This window comes from Piliocolobus tephrosceles, chromosome X (assembly GCF_002776525.5).
Source record: "Piliocolobus tephrosceles isolate RC106 chromosome X, ASM277652v3, whole genome shotgun sequence".
NCBI classification, from domain to species: Eukaryota; Metazoa; Chordata; class Mammalia; order Primates; family Cercopithecidae; genus Piliocolobus; species Piliocolobus tephrosceles.
Genome location: NC_045455.1, coordinates 75843691 through 75853120, shown reverse-complemented (window position 1 = coordinate 75853120; position 9430 = coordinate 75843691).

The following is a 9430-nucleotide window of genomic DNA, read 5'->3' as shown; positions in this document are numbered from 1 at the left end:
AGGTATAAGGAAGGGATTTAATTTCAGTTTTCTGCATATGGCTACTCAGTTTTCCCAACACTACTTATTAAATAGGGAATCCTTTCCCCATTGCTTGTTTTTGTCAGGTTTATCAAACATCAAATGGTTGTAGATGTGTGGCATTATTTCTGAGGCCTCTATTCTGTTTCATTGGTCTATCTGTTTTGGTACCAGTACCATGCTGTTTCGGTTACTGTAACCTTGTAATATAGTTTGAAGTCAGGTAGCATGATGCCTCCAGCTTTGTTGTTTTTGCTTAGGATTGTCTTGGCTATATGGGCTCTTTTTTGGTTCCATCTGAAATTTAAAGTAGTTTTTTTCTAATTCTGTGAAGAAAGTCAGTGGTAGCTTGATGGGGATAGCGCTGAATCTATAAATTACTTGGGCAGTATGGCCATTTTCATGATATTGAGTCTTCCTATTCATGAGCATGGAATGTTTTTCCGTTTGTTTGTGTCTTCTCTTATTTCCTTGAGCAGTGGTTTGTAGTTCTCCTTGAAGAGGTCCTTCACATCCCTTAAAAGTTGTATTCCTAGGTATTTTATTCTCTTTGTAGCAATTATGAATGGGAGTTCACTCATGATTTGGCTCTCTGTTTGTCTATTATTGGTGTGTATGAATGCTTGTGATTTTTGCACACTGATTTTGTGTCCTGAGACTTTGCTGAAGTTGCTTATCAGCTTAAGGTGATTTTGGGCTGAGAAAATGGAGTTTTCTAAATATACAATCATGTCATCAGCAAACAATTTGACTTCCTCTCTTTCTATTTGGATACCTTTTATTTCTTTCTCCTGCCTGATTGCCCTGGCCAGAACTTCCAATACTAGGTTGAATAGGAGTGGTGAGAGGGCATCCTTGTCTTGTGTCCGTTTTCAAAGGGAATGCTTCCAGCTTTTGCCCATTCAGTATGATATTGGCTGTCGCTTTGTCATAAATAACTCTTATTATTTTGAGATACGTTCCATCAATACGTAGTTTATTGAGTTTTTAGCATGAACGGGTGTTGGATTTTATTTAAGGCCTTTTCTGCTTCTATTGAGATAATCATGTGGTTTTTGTCATTGGTTCTGTTTATGTGATGGGTTACGTTTATTGATTTGCAAATGTTGAACCAGCCTTGCATCCCAGGAATGAAGCTGACTTGATCGTGGTGGATAAGCTTTTTGATGTGCTGCTGGATTTGGTTTGCCAGTATTTTATTGAGATTTTCACATCGATGTTCTTCAGGGATATCAGCCTGAAATATTCTGTTTTTGTTTTGTCTCTGCCAGGTTTTGGTATCAGGATGCTGCTGGCCTCATAAAATGAGTTAGGGAGGAATCCCTCTTTTTCTATTGTTTGGAATAATTTCAGAAGGAATGGTACCAGCTCCTCTTTGTACCTCTAGTAGAATTTGGCTGTGAAACCGTCTGGTCCTGCGCTTTTTTTGGTTGGTAGGCTATTAATTACTGCCTCAATTTCAGAACTTGTTATTGGTCTATTGAGGGATTCAACGTCTTCCCGGTTTAGTCTTGGGAGGGTCTATGTGTCCAGGAATTTATCCATTTCGTCTAGATTTTCTAGTTTATTTACATAGAGGTGTTTATAGTATTTTCTGATGGTAGTCTGTATTTCTGTGGGATCAGTGGTGATATTCCCTTTATCATTTTTTATTGTGTCTATTTGATTCTTCTCTCTTTTCTTCTTTATTAATCTGGCTAGCGATCTATCTATTTTGTTAATCTTTTCCAAAAACCAGCTCCTGGATTCATTGATATTTTTGAAGGGTTTTTCATGTCTCTATCTCCTTCAGTTCTGCTCTGATCTTAGTTATTTCTTGTCTTCTGCTAGCTTTTGAATTTGTTTACTCTTGCTTCTCTAGTTCTTTAATTGTGGTGTTAGGTGATGATTTTAGATCTTTCCCACTTTCTCCTGTTATTTCTGCCTTGATTTCGTCATTTACCCAGTAGTCATTCAGGAGCAGGTTGTTCAGTTTCGCTGTAGTTGTGCGGTTTTGAGTGAGTTTCTTAATCCTGAGTAATATGATTGCACTGTGGTCTGACAGACTGTTTGTTATGATTTCCGTTCTTTTGCATTGGCTGAGGATTGTTTTACTTCCAATCATGTGGCCAATCTTAGAATAAGTGCAGTGTGGTGCTGAGAAGAATGTATATTCTGTTGATTTGGGGTGGAGAGTTCTATAGATGTCTATTAGGAATGCTTGAGTTCGAGTCCTGAATATTCTTGTTAATTTTCTGTCTCATTGATCTAATATTGACAGTAGGGTGTTAAAGTCTTCCACTATTATTGTGTGGGAATCTAAGTCTTTTTGTAGGTCTCTAAGAACTTGCTTTATGAATCTGGGTGCTCCTGTATTGGGTGGATATATATTTAGGATAGTTAGCTCTTCTCGTTGTGTTGATACCTTTACCATTATGTAAAGGTATCTTTGTCTTTTTTGATCTTTGTTGGTTTCAAGTCTGTTTTATCAGAGGCTAGGATTGCAACCCCTGCTTTTTTTGCTTTCCGTTTGCTTGGTAAATATTCCTCTATCCCTTTATTTTGAGCCTATGAGTCCGTTTACATTTAAGGTTAATATCATTATGTGTGAATTTGATTCTGTCATTTTGATGCTAGCTGGTTATTTTTCCCATTAGTTGATGCAGTTTCTTCATGGTGTCAATGGTCTTTACAATTTGGTATGTTTTTGCAGTGGCTGATATCAGTTTTTCATTTCCACATTTAGTGCTTCCTTCAGGAGCTCTTGTAAGGCAGGCCTGGTGGTGACAAAATCTCTCAGCATATGCTTTTCTGTAAAGGATTTTATTTCTTTTTTGCTTATGGAGCTTAGTTTGGCTAGATATGAAATTCTGGGTTGAAAATTCTTCTCTTGAGACCGGGCGTGGTGACTCACGCCTGAAATCCTAGCACTTTGGGAGGCTGAGGTGGGCAGATCACGAGATCCGGAGTTCAAGACCAGCCTGGCCAACATGATGAAAACCTGTCTCTACTAAAAATACAAAAATTAGCTGGGCAGGGTGGCACGTTCCTGTAATCCCAGCTACTCAGGAGGCTGAGGCAGGAGAATTGCTTGAACCAGGACCCAGGAGGCAGAGGTTGCAGTGAGCCAAGATTGTGCCACTGCACTCCAGCCTGGGCTACAAAGCGAGACTCCATCTCAAAAAAAAAAGAAAAAAGAAGAAAAAAGAAAATTCTTTTCTTTAAGAATGTTGATTGAATATTGGCCCTCACTCCCTTCTGGCTTGTAGGGTTTCTGCAGAGAGATCCACTGTTAGTCTGATGGGGTTCCCTTTATGGGTAACCTGACCTTTCTCTCTGGCTGCCTTTAACATTTTTCCTTCATTTCAACCTTGGTGAATCTGACGATATGTGTCTTGGGGTTGCTCTTCTCGAGGAGTATCTTTGTGGTGTTCTCTGTATTTCCTGAATTTGAATGTTGGCCTGTCTTGCTAGGTTGGGGAAGTTCTCCTAGATAATATCCTAAAAAGTGTTTTCCAACTTGATTCTATTCTCCTCGTCACTTTCGGGTACACCAACCGAACGTAGGTTTGGTCTTTTCACATGGTCCCAAAATTCCTGGAGGCTTTGTTCATTCCTTTTCATTCTTTTTTCTCTAATCTTGTCTTCACACATAATTTCATTAAGTTGATCTTTAATCTCTGATATCCTTTCTTCTGCTTGATGGATTCGGCTATTGGTACTTGTGTATTTTTCACGAAGTTCTCATGCTGTGTTTTTCAGCTCCATCAGGTCATTTATGTTCTTCTCTAAACTGGTTATTTTAGTTAGCAATTCCTCTAACCTTTTTTCAAGGTTCTTAGCTTCCTTGCATTGGGTTAGGACATGCTCCTTTAGCTCGGAGTAGTTTGTTTTTACCCACCTTCTCAAGCCTACTTCTGTCAGTTCGTCAAACTCATTCTCCGTCCAGTTTTGTTCCCTTGCTAGTGAGGAGTTATGATCCTTTGGAGAAGAGGCATTCTGGTTTTTGGAATTTTTAGTCTTTTTATGCTGGTTTTTCCTCATCTTCATGGATTTATCTACCTTTGGTCTTTTGATGTTGGTGACCTTCAGATAGGGTTTTGTGTGGACGTCCATTTTGTTGATGTTGATGCTATTCCTTTCTTTTTGTTAGTTTTCCTTCTAACAGTCAGGTCCCTCAGCTGCAAGTCTGCTGGAGTTTGCTGGAGGTACATTCCAGACCCTGTTTGCCTGGGTATCACCAGTGGAGGCTGCAGAATAGCAAAGATTGCTGCCTGTTCCTTCCTCTGGAAGCTTCATCCCAGAGGGGCACACTCCAGATGCCAGCCAGAGCTCTTCTGTATGAGGTGTTCTGTCAACCCTGCTAGGAGATGTCTCCCAGTCAGGAGGCATGGGAGTCCGGGACCCACTTGAGGAGGCAGTCTGTCTCTTAGCAGAGCTGCAGCACTGTGCTAGGAGATCTGCTGCTCTCCTCAGAGCTGGCAGGCAGGAACATTTAAGTCTACTGAAGCTGTCCCCGCAGCCGCCCCTTCCCCCAGATGCTCTGTCCCAGGGAGGTGGGAGTTTTATCTGTAAGCCCCTTACTGGGGCGGCTGCCTTTCTTTCAGAGATGCCTGCCCAGAGAGGAGGAATCTGGAGAGGCAGTCTGGCTACAGTGGCTTTGTGGCTCTGCAGTGGGCTCCACCCAGTTTGAACTTCCCAGTGGCTTTGTTTACACTGTGAGGGGAAAACTGCCTACTCAAGCCTCAGTAATGGTGGATGCCCCTTCCCCCACCAAGCTCAAGCATACCAGGTCAACTTCAGACTGCTGTGCTGGCAGCAAGAATTTCAAGCCAGTGGATGTTAGCTTGCTGGAATCTGTGGGAGTGGGATCTGCTGAGCTAGACCACTTGGCTCCCTGGCCTCAGCCCCCTTTCCAGAGAGTGAACAGTTTTTACTGGCATTCCAGGAGCCACTGGGGTATGGAAAAAAAAAAAAAACAAAACAAAACTCCTGCAGCTAGCTCAGTTTCTGCCCAAACGGCCACCCAGTTTTGTGCTTGAAACCCAGGGCCCTGGCAGTGTAGACACCCAAGGGAATCTCCTGGTCTGAAGCTAGTGAAGACCACGGGAAAAGCATAGTATCTAGCCCGGAGTGCACCATTGCTCATGGCACAGTCCGTCACAGCTTCCCTTGGCTAAGGGAGGGAGTTCCTCGACCCCTTGCACTTTCCGGGTGAGGTGACTCCCCACCCTGCTTCTGCTCACCCTCCATGGGCTGCACCCACTGTCTAACCAGTCCCAATGAGATAAGCTAGGTACCTCAGTTGGAAACGCAGAAATCACCTGCCTTCTGCGTTGATCTTGCTGGGAGCTGCAGACCAGAAGTGTTCCTATTCGGCCATCTTGCCAGCCAGCCACCCACTTCTTCTTTTATCTTATGTGTTAATTGAATTCACTGTTGTTCATTCAGAGAATAATTCTTACCTGCTTAAGCTACTGGTTTATGTAAAGAGCAATATGATAGAATGAAAGGGCTCTGATCTGAGATCTGAGGTCCCATCTCAGTTCTGCCATGAATTAACTACAAAATTGCTGGCAAGATACTCTCCCTGGGCCTCAACTTTCCACACCTATAAAATGAAAGTGTTTGGGAAAAAGATATTTTTCTTAGTTTTGAAATTCTAGCCTCCATGCTTCATAATTCCAGACTTTTCTTGGCCTTCACTGCCAAGTTAGGGTAACAGCTTTGGTGTAGAAGTGACCAGAGATTATATATGCCGGTTTGAGGCTCAGTATGTCAGCACATTAACCAAACTCAATCTATGCGGCAGAGGTAATTGGTTCTTAGTTTTCTTTTCTTTTTTTTGAGGTGGGGTCTCACTCTGTCGCCCAGACTGGAGTGCAGTAGCATGGTCTTGGCTCACTGCAACCTCCACCTCACAGGTTCAAGCAATTCTCCTGCCTCAGCCTCCTGAGTAGCTGGGATTACAGGCGTCTGCTATCAAGCCCAGCTAATTTTTTGTATTTTTAGTAGAGATGGGGTTTCACCATGTTGGGCAAGCTGGTCTCGAACTCCTTATCACAAGTGATCCACCCACCTTGACCTCCTAAAGTGCTGAGATGACAGGTGTGAGCCACCACACTTGGCCCTGGTTCTTAGTTTTCAGTATCTCGGAAAGCTAATCAAAGATCTTAATCTCATTTAAATCTCTTGATTTTATACACAGTAATAACAGTGAACACATGGTGAAATTCGGCTCATCTAACTCAGAAACTTCATTTTAGGACAATATTTCAAACGCCTTTCCCATCTAGGCATTTTTCAGTAGCAGACATGTGGCACACCTGACTCCCTTCGCCTCCCTCTTAGTGAAGGTTTAGGGATTAGACATGTGCTCAGAGCCAGAACTCAGTGGCCTAAATCACCAGTCCTTGCATTACTACAAGCTCACCTTGAGTATAAAAGATCAATTCTCCTTATGCCCATTGTGATGCTGGAAACATTACTTCTCTCCTCAGTTGCTGTTTTTCACTTAGCATCTCATTTTGAAAATCTGTGTTTCTCTGTGGCCACTGTGACATTTGCTCCACTGAGCTTTCTGGCTTTAATTTTTGCTCCCTCAATCAGTTCCAAACAGCTCTACTGAAGTAGCCCCAGAAACTTGCATTGCGATTCCACTCTTTAATGATTTCTTATCTAAATATTAATTACCATCCAACATTCCTGCATTTGTGGTCATCTTGTCAGCACATCTCACTGACCTAAATGAAGAAGTTCCTATTCCTTTTACTCCAGATTATCCATATAATTCTTCTTGAAAGCTATTCTTGGGATGTGCTAAGGAAAGTACTTGACTTTTGGTGTCTGATGATGTAGGGTTTAAGTGCTGGCTGCACCACTTACTTAGGAAATTTCAGAAAGGTATTAAATTCTTATAAATGGGAATAATGCCTACTTTATAAAGTGTTTCAAAAATTCAGTGATAATGTATGTGATATTCACAGCACAAGGTCAGTCTGTTGAGAAGGACCCTGCCGGTGGTGACTATGAAGATGATGATAAGTACCCATGGGATGCCATGAACAGAGCAGTCACCTTTGCTGACCTCAGCCACCAAACGCCGGCTCTTCCAGCTTTCTTGGATCCTGTGCTTTTTTCTGTGATTATATGTAGTTCTCTATGTGGCTTGAGAACAAAACACTCCTTCAAATGGTTGAAGTATCTTTATTATATACATGGTCTGTGCTTTATCATACTAATTTTCTTTTTTTTCAAGACAGGGTCTTGCTCTGTTGTCCAGGCTGGAGTGCAGTGGTATAATCACCGCTCACTGCAGCCTTGAACTCCCAGACTAAAGCAATCCTCCCACCTCAGCCTCCTGAGTAGCTGGGACCACAGGCACACACTGCTGGGTAATTTTTAAAAAATCTCTAGAGATGGGGTCTCACTATATTGCCCAGGTTGGTCTCAAACTCCTGAGCTCAAATGATCCTTCCACCTTGGCCTTCCAATGTGTTCAGATTACAGGTGTGAGCCACCTTGCCCAGCCCTAAATTTTTTTTCTTATGGTAAAATACACAAAAATGTACCATCCTAACCATGTTTAAGTGTGCAATTCAGTGGTGTGAAGTACATTCACATTGTTATGTAGCCATCACCATTATCCATCCCCTGAACTTAAAAAAAATCATCCCAACAGAAAGTCGATACCCATTAAACATTAACTCTCTATTCCCCACTACCCCCAGCCCCTGGAAACTACTTTCTGTCTTTATGAATTTGCCTATTTTAGGTTCCTCACATAAGCGGAATCATATTTGTCCTTCTGTGACTGGCTTATTTCACTTAGTATAATGTCCTTCCTCAAGGTTCATCTATGTTGTAGCATATATAAGAATTGCACTTCTTGTTCTTTTTTTTTTTTTTTTTTTTTTTTTTTTGAGATGGGAGTCTCACTCTATTGCCAGGCTGGAATACAGCAGCACAATATTGGCTCACTGCAAGCTCTGCCTCCCAGGTGTTAAGCAACCCTCCTGCCTCAGCCTCCCCAGCAGCTGGGACTACAGGTGTGTGCCACCATGCCCAGCTAAGTTTTGTATTTTTAGTAGAGGCAGGGTTTCACCATATTGGCCAGGCTGGTCTTGAACTCCTGACCTCATAATCCACCCACCTTGGCCTCCCAAAGTGTTAGGATTACAGGCATGAGCCACTGTGCCCAGCCAAGAATTGCACTTCTTTTTAAGGCTGAATCATAGTCCATTGTAAATATAGCTCATTGTGTTTATCCATTCATCCATGGATGACATTTGGGTTGTTTCCACATTTTGGCTAGTATGACTTTATCCTATTGTACGTTCTGCAGCAATTTACATCTTTATTTTCAGAACTATTAAGTTTCCTCATACTGATAATATTAGGAAGAGAGTCATGAAAGACTTTGATTTGATTTCATTTCATTTTTTGGCCATTTATTATTTTTTGGTGGGGGGGGCAGCCATAAAGACTGGGATTTCTAATTCTATGCTATGCTAAGTGGACAATTTAAGCCATTTTTAATTTTTTTTCTTAAATTAAGCCATTTATCTTTTTTCCCATTTCCTTTTCCAAAAAAATGTATTTTTCTAAAATATGATCATGTCAGTTTGGTCTATTTTATATGTGTTAAGGAGAGCAATAACAGACAAAAGAATAACATAACAATTAGGTATTCAGTTTAAAAAAAAAAAAAAAGGTCGGCCGGGTACAGTGGCTCATGCTTGTAATCTCAGCACTTTCAGAGGCTGAGGCGGGTGGATCACCTGAGGTCAGTAGTTCAAGACCAGCCTGGTCAACATGGTGAGACCCCATCTCTATTAAAAATACAAAAATTAGCCAGGCATGGTGGCAGATGCCTGTAATCCCAGTTACTCTGGAGGCTGAGGCAGGAGAATCACTTGAACCCATAAGGCGGAGGTTGTGGTGAGCTGAAATAGCACCACTTCACTCCAGCCTGGGCCATGAGACTCCGTCTCAAAATAAAAGCAAAAAAAAGGAGAGGATGGGGCAACAGATAGCCTACCTCTTCTTGAACCAAGTTGTGAACTGTTTAAGAAGTAGCTAATAGGCTGGGCGCAGTGGCTCATACCTGTAATCCCAGCACTTTGGGATGTCAAGGCAGGCGGATCACCTGAGGTCAGGAGTTGGAGGCCAGCCTAGCCAACAAAGTGAGACCCTGCCTCTACTAAAAATACAGAAATTAGCTGGGCATGGTCGTACATGCCTGTAATCCCAGCTACTCGGGAGGCTGAGGTAGGAGAATCACTGGAAAGCAGGAGGCAGATGTTGCAGTGAGCCAAGATCATGCCATTGCACTCCAGCCTGCAGCCACAGACAAGACTCTGTCTCAGAAAAAATAAAAAATTAAAGAAAGAAAGAAAGAAAGAAAGAAAGAAAGAAAGAAAGAAAGAAA